This window comes from Olea europaea, chromosome 16 (assembly GCF_002742605.1).
Source record: "Olea europaea var. sylvestris chromosome 16, O_europaea_v1, whole genome shotgun sequence".
NCBI classification, from domain to species: Eukaryota; Viridiplantae; Streptophyta; class Magnoliopsida; order Lamiales; family Oleaceae; genus Olea; species Olea europaea.
In genome coordinates, this window is record NC_036252.1 from 2820213 (window position 1) to 2828727 (window position 8515).

Here is an 8515-nt window from a genome sequence, read left to right on the forward strand (position 1 = left end):
AAATATTTAAAATTTGTTTGATTTTAACGTACTAAACTTTGATGGTCGAATTAGAAGTTATTCCCAATATTATGTTAAGAGGATATTTTGATAGAATATATGCTAATATATTTACACGTGACAAGTTGCTTATATTTTTCAGATTTATTCTTTTGGTCACTATAGTGGGAGGCTCGGGAAGAGAATAGAAGATGAGGAAGGCTTTCAGAAGGATGGGCGAAGCTCTGGGCAGTTGGTTTTTATTTTTTATTTATTTTATTTTTTTTTCTTTCTCATTTTTGAAAGTGTTATTGAGAGAATGAAGAAAACAACTCAAAAAAGAAGCAACCTGCAAGAAGTGTGGATTATTAGTAGAAAAGGAGACTTCTTGTATTTTGGGATGACCAACTTGCATCGAAAGTTTTAAGTTCGAGAACCTAATAGTATTGATCGATGCCCCATATACTATATTTTTCAAATTTTGAAGACCATATTGGCCAATTTATAGAAATCAACAAAAGTTATTGGTAACTTTTTGCTAGAGGTAGGCTAATTATCCATCTAACTGATCTAAACTGTTAAATTGAACCGACATGGATCGATTTAAAAGAATGTTAGACAGAGCCAATCATTAGTTCCCAACCGTGGGGTGAATGGAATCCGATATATAAATCCATTAATAAAAGAATTGAAAAAACTTTTGCCGTGTCGCTTAAGTTATATAGGAATTCCTGAGTCCAAGTGTGATTTCTATGCTATGTATGGCCGTGATTAAGGGCATATCAATTGAAGTAAATTATTCTTTTTTATCTTGATAGCAAAAAAGACTTTTTACATAATTTGAATTCAAGACATTTGATTACTTTTTTTTCTTTTTTTTTTAAAGAAAAAGTGAGCAATTTATTTATGTTATGCTTGTTCCTGAAGTAGGAATCGGTCCATTTGTTCCTGAATAGCTTCTTTCAAAAAACGTCTGCTTCCTCAGTAAATGTCTTTCGGGTTGGCTTGAACCAATTTTAAAACCTCGGTTTGAAGGGTCAAATTTGAAAAATTTTGATTTTCAAGGGAAGTCCCTTGAACCCAACAAACCAAGCCAATCCAAACGACCAAACCGACTCGATTGGTTTACTTATCTTGTCAATTTGGGTTCAGGTTGGAATTTTCACATGACCTAGACTTGGTTTAGTTGTCGGGTTTTGGTTTAAGCCCAATTCATGCTTGATGCCACCCCTAGTTTTTGTTGAGAACAAAATTCTGAATGAGTAAAAATGCAATATTACTCTTAATACGTTAATCTTTTAAGATGAAATCTCAAAATTTAATATGGTATTAAAATCAACAAGTTCAAACGAGCAATTGAATTCTAAAATTGATGTTCTCATACCAGTCACCGTCTTGTTGTGCATGCTCATGTTAAAATTCCACACCAATCAAAACGTGGAATTATTCCATTTTCATAAGCAAAAAGCCCACTAAACTATTTTTTCGAGGAAAAAAAAAACTCAGAAACTTCCTTAAAATCTACTTCTTGACAGTCAACATTAATGCCTATTGAAAACAATAAACTAAAGTTTCTTCTCGACAAAAATTCAGTACAATATTTTTCTGTATGCCCCAACAGTCAACATAAATGCCTATTGAAAACAAAAGGGGCATTTAGCCCTCGTTTGAACCAATTTTGGGGGGAAATTACATTTTTGAATAATGTATTGTTGAAAAATGTGTAATTAAAAATTAAAGAAAATTTTAAATTCAAATATAATATTATTTTATTAAACAATATATAATTAAAATAATATCAAAATACTATTTAAAAATGTATTTTTTTTCGAAAGAATCAATCAATCACTCCAACGGACTGCATTGCCACTCTTTCTCTCTCCAGTTTACGGACGCATGGCTGCCCATTTTTCAAGTTTGTATTGGTGTACATATTNATCCGCAGTCGCTATCTATCGGGTGCGCATAAGGATGTCAAACGAGCCACGAGCTCGGCTCGCCACGAGCCCGAGCCGAGCAGAGCTCGTGGTTTAAAGGTCGACTCGGCCAATTGCCATCCCTAGGTGTGCACTGAGTAAACACCTATATTTACTACTTTATCTCTTGTTTGAGCTCCATTTTTGTAAAATAAAATAAAATGTATTTTTGAATAGTGTATTGATGGAAAATTTGTGATAAAAAAATAAAGAAATTTTTTTAATTTGAGTGTAATATTATTTTATTAAATAATATGTAATTGAAATGATATCAAAACACTATTTAAGAATGTATTTTTATTAATAATAAAAAATGCTCAAACAAGTGCTTTAAATTTAACAAAAGTCCAACACAATATTTTCATGTCTAAAACCTTTGACCTCAATCATCGGACAAATGGATTTCTTCAAAAGGGTCCTTTAATTTTCTCTCACTTCAGCTTACTGTATAGCCACTTCCCTACAGTTTGGGGACCCCGCTGTCTGCTACTTTGCCTCCTTTATCAAAATTGTTATTGGAAAATATCGCATGAAAAGAACTGTACCTTCTTTACCCACTAGGTTTCTTGGTGAATATTACGATCTTGAAATTTTTGTACCCATCGAATGATAGTAGTGCTTGGATATTTTCTTATAACTAAGGTCCTTTTCTAGACTCCCACTTGATCTAGTCATTATTTAAGTGTATCTTTACTTAAAAATGCGTCTTAGCCGATAAATTCCTTTTTTTTTTTTAATTGACTAACTTAAGTTGACAAAAAGTTCACGTGCGTAATATTTAGTGGTACTCCGACAAAGTTTTAGTTTTTTTCTTCTTTTTTTTTGTGATAAATTGATGAATTTGTAGTTGAAAATTCAAACAAATTTTGTGAATTCAGTGAAACGTATAATTAAAATTGAAGTTTGATTAGTTGAAAATTATTTAGCAAACCTTTATCAAACAAGCATTTATTGTATTTTTATCAAAAATTATAATTTATTATATAAGTAGTGAATCTCAAAAAATAATTGAAAAGTAGATAAAAATTATGGATTTTATAAAATGTGTATATACAAATTGAATTTAATCAAATTACAAGCAATTATATATTTTTTAATTTTTTTCCTCTCGTGCTACTTCTTTATTTTCTTATACATATACAATCTCACATATTACGTTCAAAAAAAAAAATATTTATTTGAGTAACATTACTTGTAAGTAGTGCTTAAAAATAGTAGATTATAGGACAGTGAGTCACTTTCATGTTCACTTATAAAATTACGATGCATTTTAATTCATTGCTGCTTACAATAGCATTAATCTATTTCTTATATTCATTCGTCCTTGAGTAATATTGCAATATTAGGGTTTGAACAAAACTTAAATATAAACATTTCGTTGTGAGAGAACAGATATTGAGAAAATATTTTGTTGGGAATACACTGCTCAGATGTTTTGCAAATGATGCCTTTGACAAAGGCTGGGAATTAAAATAAACATTTGGACAAAATATGTCAGAAGTGGGATTTGAACCCACGCCCTCTCACGAGGACCAGAACTTGAGTCTGGCGCCTTAGACCACTCGGCCATCCTGACTTTTGATACCAGACCGACAGCTTTCTTTTATAAAGCTATAGAAATTGACGTAGCACAGACCACACGATTCAACATATGTGCTACTTTCGAAGGCCAAGACACGCATGTTTTGATGAGACAATAATAAAGTAATCTTGATGAATGGTAAATCTTCACTAGTATTTTAGGGTCTCAATTTCTCGAACAAGTAAAGGATGCAAATTTTGTGAAGAGACACTTGCAATTTTAGACCAAACTCGCTCCTCATAGAATTTTTCGATCCATCATCCATAAAGTTACTCGTTGATTAATCAATTATGCGAAATAATTCAGTCCGTGTTTGAGGGGGGCATTATTTCCTCATAAAAATGGCTTTTTTGACCGCTGGTGCACAATCTTTCAAGATTTGGTGAGTTGTGTTTCGCGCAGGTTAGTCACTAACAATTAAAAGGGATCAGACGATTGTGTAAGGGACAAACCTTTTGAGATAAAGTCCCAAAAATGGGTGTTCTTTTATTGGCGATGACTTTACAATTGGAAATTAAAAACAGAATGCCTCCAAGGGACGCAAGCACACGAGTTACTGAAAGAAGTGTTTAAATCTAAGTTAAGGAATTTAAAATTACACGTTCTCTGTTCGAGAGTTTTTGATTCGATCTTTTGCTCTATGTCTTTTCTTCCTTTTATACTCACTGGATAATCTCTTTGTGATCAACCGCCTAAAAACTGCTTGATCGTTCTACAACTGCCCACTTTCCTCGTAATGGCCAACTTGTCATGGAACTGCCTTTTTTTAACTGCTGTCATTACTCTTCGTCGTTCAACCGTTTTCGATTGAATTCCTTGAATCGTGGAACGTGATAGGACTGCTTTAATAACTGCACTTCTTGATAACCACAACACTTTATGTTTGCTAAGACCTTGGGCGACTCGAAGGTTTGGACGAGAATAGAATAACAGCTCTGGGCGACTGCATGGCATTCCATTCGCTCAGATTCTAGGCGACTTACAAACTTGGGCGATGGTGTTACCGTCTTGGGCCTCCCTATTTGGGCTTTCATCTTGAATTATTTGATTGGGCTTCGTTCTTTGGACTATCTGATTTGGAGATCCTCCAATTGGGCTTCATTCCTTAGGCCGTTCGATTTGGGCTGAATTTTTATGTGTCAACAATTACCCCCCAATATGGCAGAATTAATACCAATTATTAAATTTTGCCATATTCACTTTGTGTTTCCAGCAACATTTGGAATTCCTAAGAATTTCAATCATTATTTTCTTCCATAACTTGAAAAGGTACGACGTTTTGCAAACTCTTATAAACCCCCAAACACGCTATTTCACTGCACCATTAAATCACGCCTCACTTTTTCGCGTTTCTCTCCTACGATTTACTGTTCATCTTTTTGCTTCCCTGCTACGTAACTCTGAAAAAACTCCGTTTCATCCCTAATGGCTACTTCACAATCTCAATCTGGCGACTCCTTTAGTTTTGATGACTTTCAGAAACTTCTGAGTCGTCTATACATAACTCCGACTTTTCTCGTGCCTGCCAATGTCGAACTCAATGAGTTCTACCTAGGTCATTTCTTTAACAATGCAGAGGCAGTCGAACAGGCGGCAAGGCCCTTCATTTCTAAACTCTCTGCCGCTGGGGTCACTTCGCGAAAGAGGTATTCGCACTTGGCCCAAATCTGACGTAGTTTTTCGTAGGTGGTATGATCGCCTTGTGGACCATGGTCCTACTAAGGCACTTTTTGATAATGTTAGGATTTCGGATTTGTTAGAAATTTCTATTCAACCCCCTACTTTTGATTCAACACTTTTTTCAATCGCTCTAAGTTTTTGGTCTTCTGAATATAATAACTTTGTTTTCCCTCTTGGCCCCATGTCTATTACTTTAAGGGATGTTGAGGCCCTAGTGTACCTACCACCTTTGGGCAATACCATTTTTCCTGGTATCTTGGTTTCTAATGGCACCCCAAAGTTTGGTAAAAACTACACCGAGTCTTATTTAAGCCTGCAATCCCTTCATAACCATTCGAGCGCTGAGCCTTCCCATATTGAGCGAGTGACCTTTCTTCTGGTTTGGTTTTGTAAATATGTTTTGTGTGTGTCAAGCATAAAGCCCTCCCTGAGTTGTTTACCCATAGCGCACGAATTGGCGAGTGGCAGGCCTTTGAATTTATGTTCTTTCTTTTTGGCTGCCCTTTATAGAGGCATGGCTTCTCTTCAAACTCAGTTGAAGAATAATGCATCTCCCACTGGTAGTGGACCTCTTTGGTTCACTCAACTCTGGTTGAGATCCTATTTTTCATTGCTTGGTACTCCATCAATTTCTCGTTCTTCTGCTAGCTGCTATGGGCTAGCCGTTGAGCCCTTGGCTCCTGTAAATATGTCTAGAAGGGACTTTTTTCATTCTTTTATTCTTTGAATTCAATCCCTTCCTTCTTTCCTTTTCCTCCTTTTTTGACTCCAAACTATGTGCATCCTCCCTCCACTATAGACAGCGCGAGCACCTCTCTACTCATTTGGATCCAGTTTTTAACCAGGAGGGAGTTATTTCATGATATTTTAACTGGGACCAATGCCAAGCCAGGGGTAGAAATATATGCTCCCCAATTTTTTGCTCGCCAGCTTGGTTTCGGCCAAACTTGGCCTGTTCCTCCTTGTTATTCAAGGAACTTGATTGACCGCTTCCATATTATTAATAAGGCAGAGGCAGAGGCAGAGGCTGTAAATGCTCGCAATCTTCTTTTAACAAGCTATTTTTCATTAGCCCCCTTCAATTCTAGTCACGTCATCCATCCCCTTTTTGAATAGCTCTGACCGTCAGTGAAGCGCAGATTGTTTGCGACTGATGCCAATCGTGCCTTTCATTTAGTGGACCAGCCAAGCATTTCTTCTCCTCCTCCTGTTTTAATCACTCCTTTGTCCATCCGGAGTCCTTTTCCTCCTCGTCGCGCTAAACAGTCTGCTCGTCCATCTTCTTCTCTCCCTGTCAAGCCTACTACAGCCAAGAGTGCCCTAAGCCGCAAACTTCCAGCCTCAGCATCTTCCATTCTGGAGGATGATGATGATGATGATACCCCTCTTATCATCAGGAGGAAGGTAATTAAATTGGTTTACTCACAAGTATACTTTTCCATACTTGAAAACTTTCTGTGTGCTGATGATATATTTGGACTTCTCAGAAAAGTTCAGCCTCTCCTTTAAAGGTTTTGGTATCGGCATCTCCTGCTCCATCATCCTCCGCTGAGGCTGCTTCGTCCAAACCAGTTGATGAAGGGACTACGCTTAAAGAGACATCTTCAGTCCCAGAATCCTCATCACAACCAATGGATGAGCCACCTTCTTCCCAGGGCATCAACCCCCCAAACATCGAAGCAGAAGGTAATTCAGTTTTTTTTTTATGCTTTACCTTTGCTTGTGCTATTTGGTTTCTGATTTGTTGCTTTTGAGCTTTGCAGATGCTCCTATGAGTCTGCCTGTTGTGGCAACATTTTCTCGCTCGGACAAGGGGAAGTCCTCACGAATGGTGGAGCCACAAGTGGCAGACTTGGCTGAGAATATGCCGTCTTCCACGATTATTGACGAGGTAATCTTTGCTTTACTTTTATTTCCATCTTGTTCGTTGTAGTGAGAATCTTCAATATTGGCAATTTTCTTTGCAGGATGCTGACAAGATTGTGCGTTCCATCCAAGACTTGTTCGCTTCCTGGGGGCAAGTCAAGACATCTTGCCCTGCTTCATCTGGTCGTCCTGCTACTTCTTCAGAGGAAGATTTGAAGGTCCTCAAGCAGTCGATATTTGAGTACGTGTCCTTCATGGATATGGACATTGGTAAGGCTAGTGCTGCCAGACACAAGGATAAGCTTGAGCATTTGAATGCGCAGTTGGAGCAAGCACTGACACTTCCGTCGCTCAATCTTTTTGTCGATTTTAAAGCGACGTTGAAAGTTATCCACTCCGAGGTCCTCTCTTTGCTGGCCAAGAATGCTGAACTGAAGGCCAAAAGTACTCAATATCTTCGTGTCGTATCTGAAAAAGAGTCTTTGCGTCTGGAGATCAATAAGGCTGAGGACGAGTTGAAAGAAATCTCTTCCGAAGTCATGATTGAAGACTCTTTGATGGTTAGTTTGGCTGCTCAGATGAAGGAACTTCAAGCTAAAATGGACGACTGCAAGGCGAGAATGGCTACTAAAAAGCGTAACGCCTCCCAGGGAATTGAGCGAACTAAGTCTTTGGTCGAGCAGTACAAAAAGTTGGAAGTTGATGATGATGTTGTGGCCGAATTGAACATCACTTGCTCTCGATAGAACGAGGATTGGGAAAAGCTTAGGGAACGAATTCGTTCAGTATGGGGTGAATTGTAATTAAGACATATGACACCTTAACTTTTCCTTTTGTAATTTCGCATTTCACTTTCCTTTTGTAACCTTGTTCATCATTAATGAACATATATATTAACTTCTTGTGCATTTATTTGACGTTTGTCTTTTAATCGCCAATTCTTCAAGCATTTAACTGCTTTGTGCTAAAAATCTTGCACATTTTCTTTTGATATTTCCACCTCTTTTCTCAAGACTTTGGGCTACTTAATTCCATTTACTAGGCAGAATGTGGTTGCTCATACTCTGTCTCTTCATCTCCACCTCCCTATAAATGTACGTATGCTTCGCACTTTCCTTCTTCCATCTTCATCTTCATTTTCTTCTTCGAAACCAATTTGCTGCCATTGTTTGGCATTCTGACAATCAATCCAAAACTTTTGTCTTTCTATAAAAATGGATTGTTTGGTCCGCCCATTTTACTATTTGCCTTGATGTCACCTTTGGTGTGGGAGGTATAGGAAATATTTTTTTGGCCAGCAGCAAAGTTTTTACCATCAAAGTTCTTACCATCGTCTTTTTGTTCTTTACAAGGAGTTCGATGATAGAAGGTAATTTTTGGGATGCTTGCAGGCCACCTTGCTTGCTGAGAGTGCTTCTCAACCTCTTTACCC

General features: G+C 37.3%; 1 non-coding gene across 1 annotated transcript; it reads right to left on the reverse strand.

The window, feature by feature from the left end:
* Window positions 1-3447: 3447 nt before the first annotated feature.
* Window positions 3448-3531, reverse strand: TRNAL-CAA. Its single transcript has one exon. It is a non-coding gene; the product is annotated as a tRNA-Leu (tRNA).
* Window positions 3532-8515: the final 4984 nt, after the last annotated feature.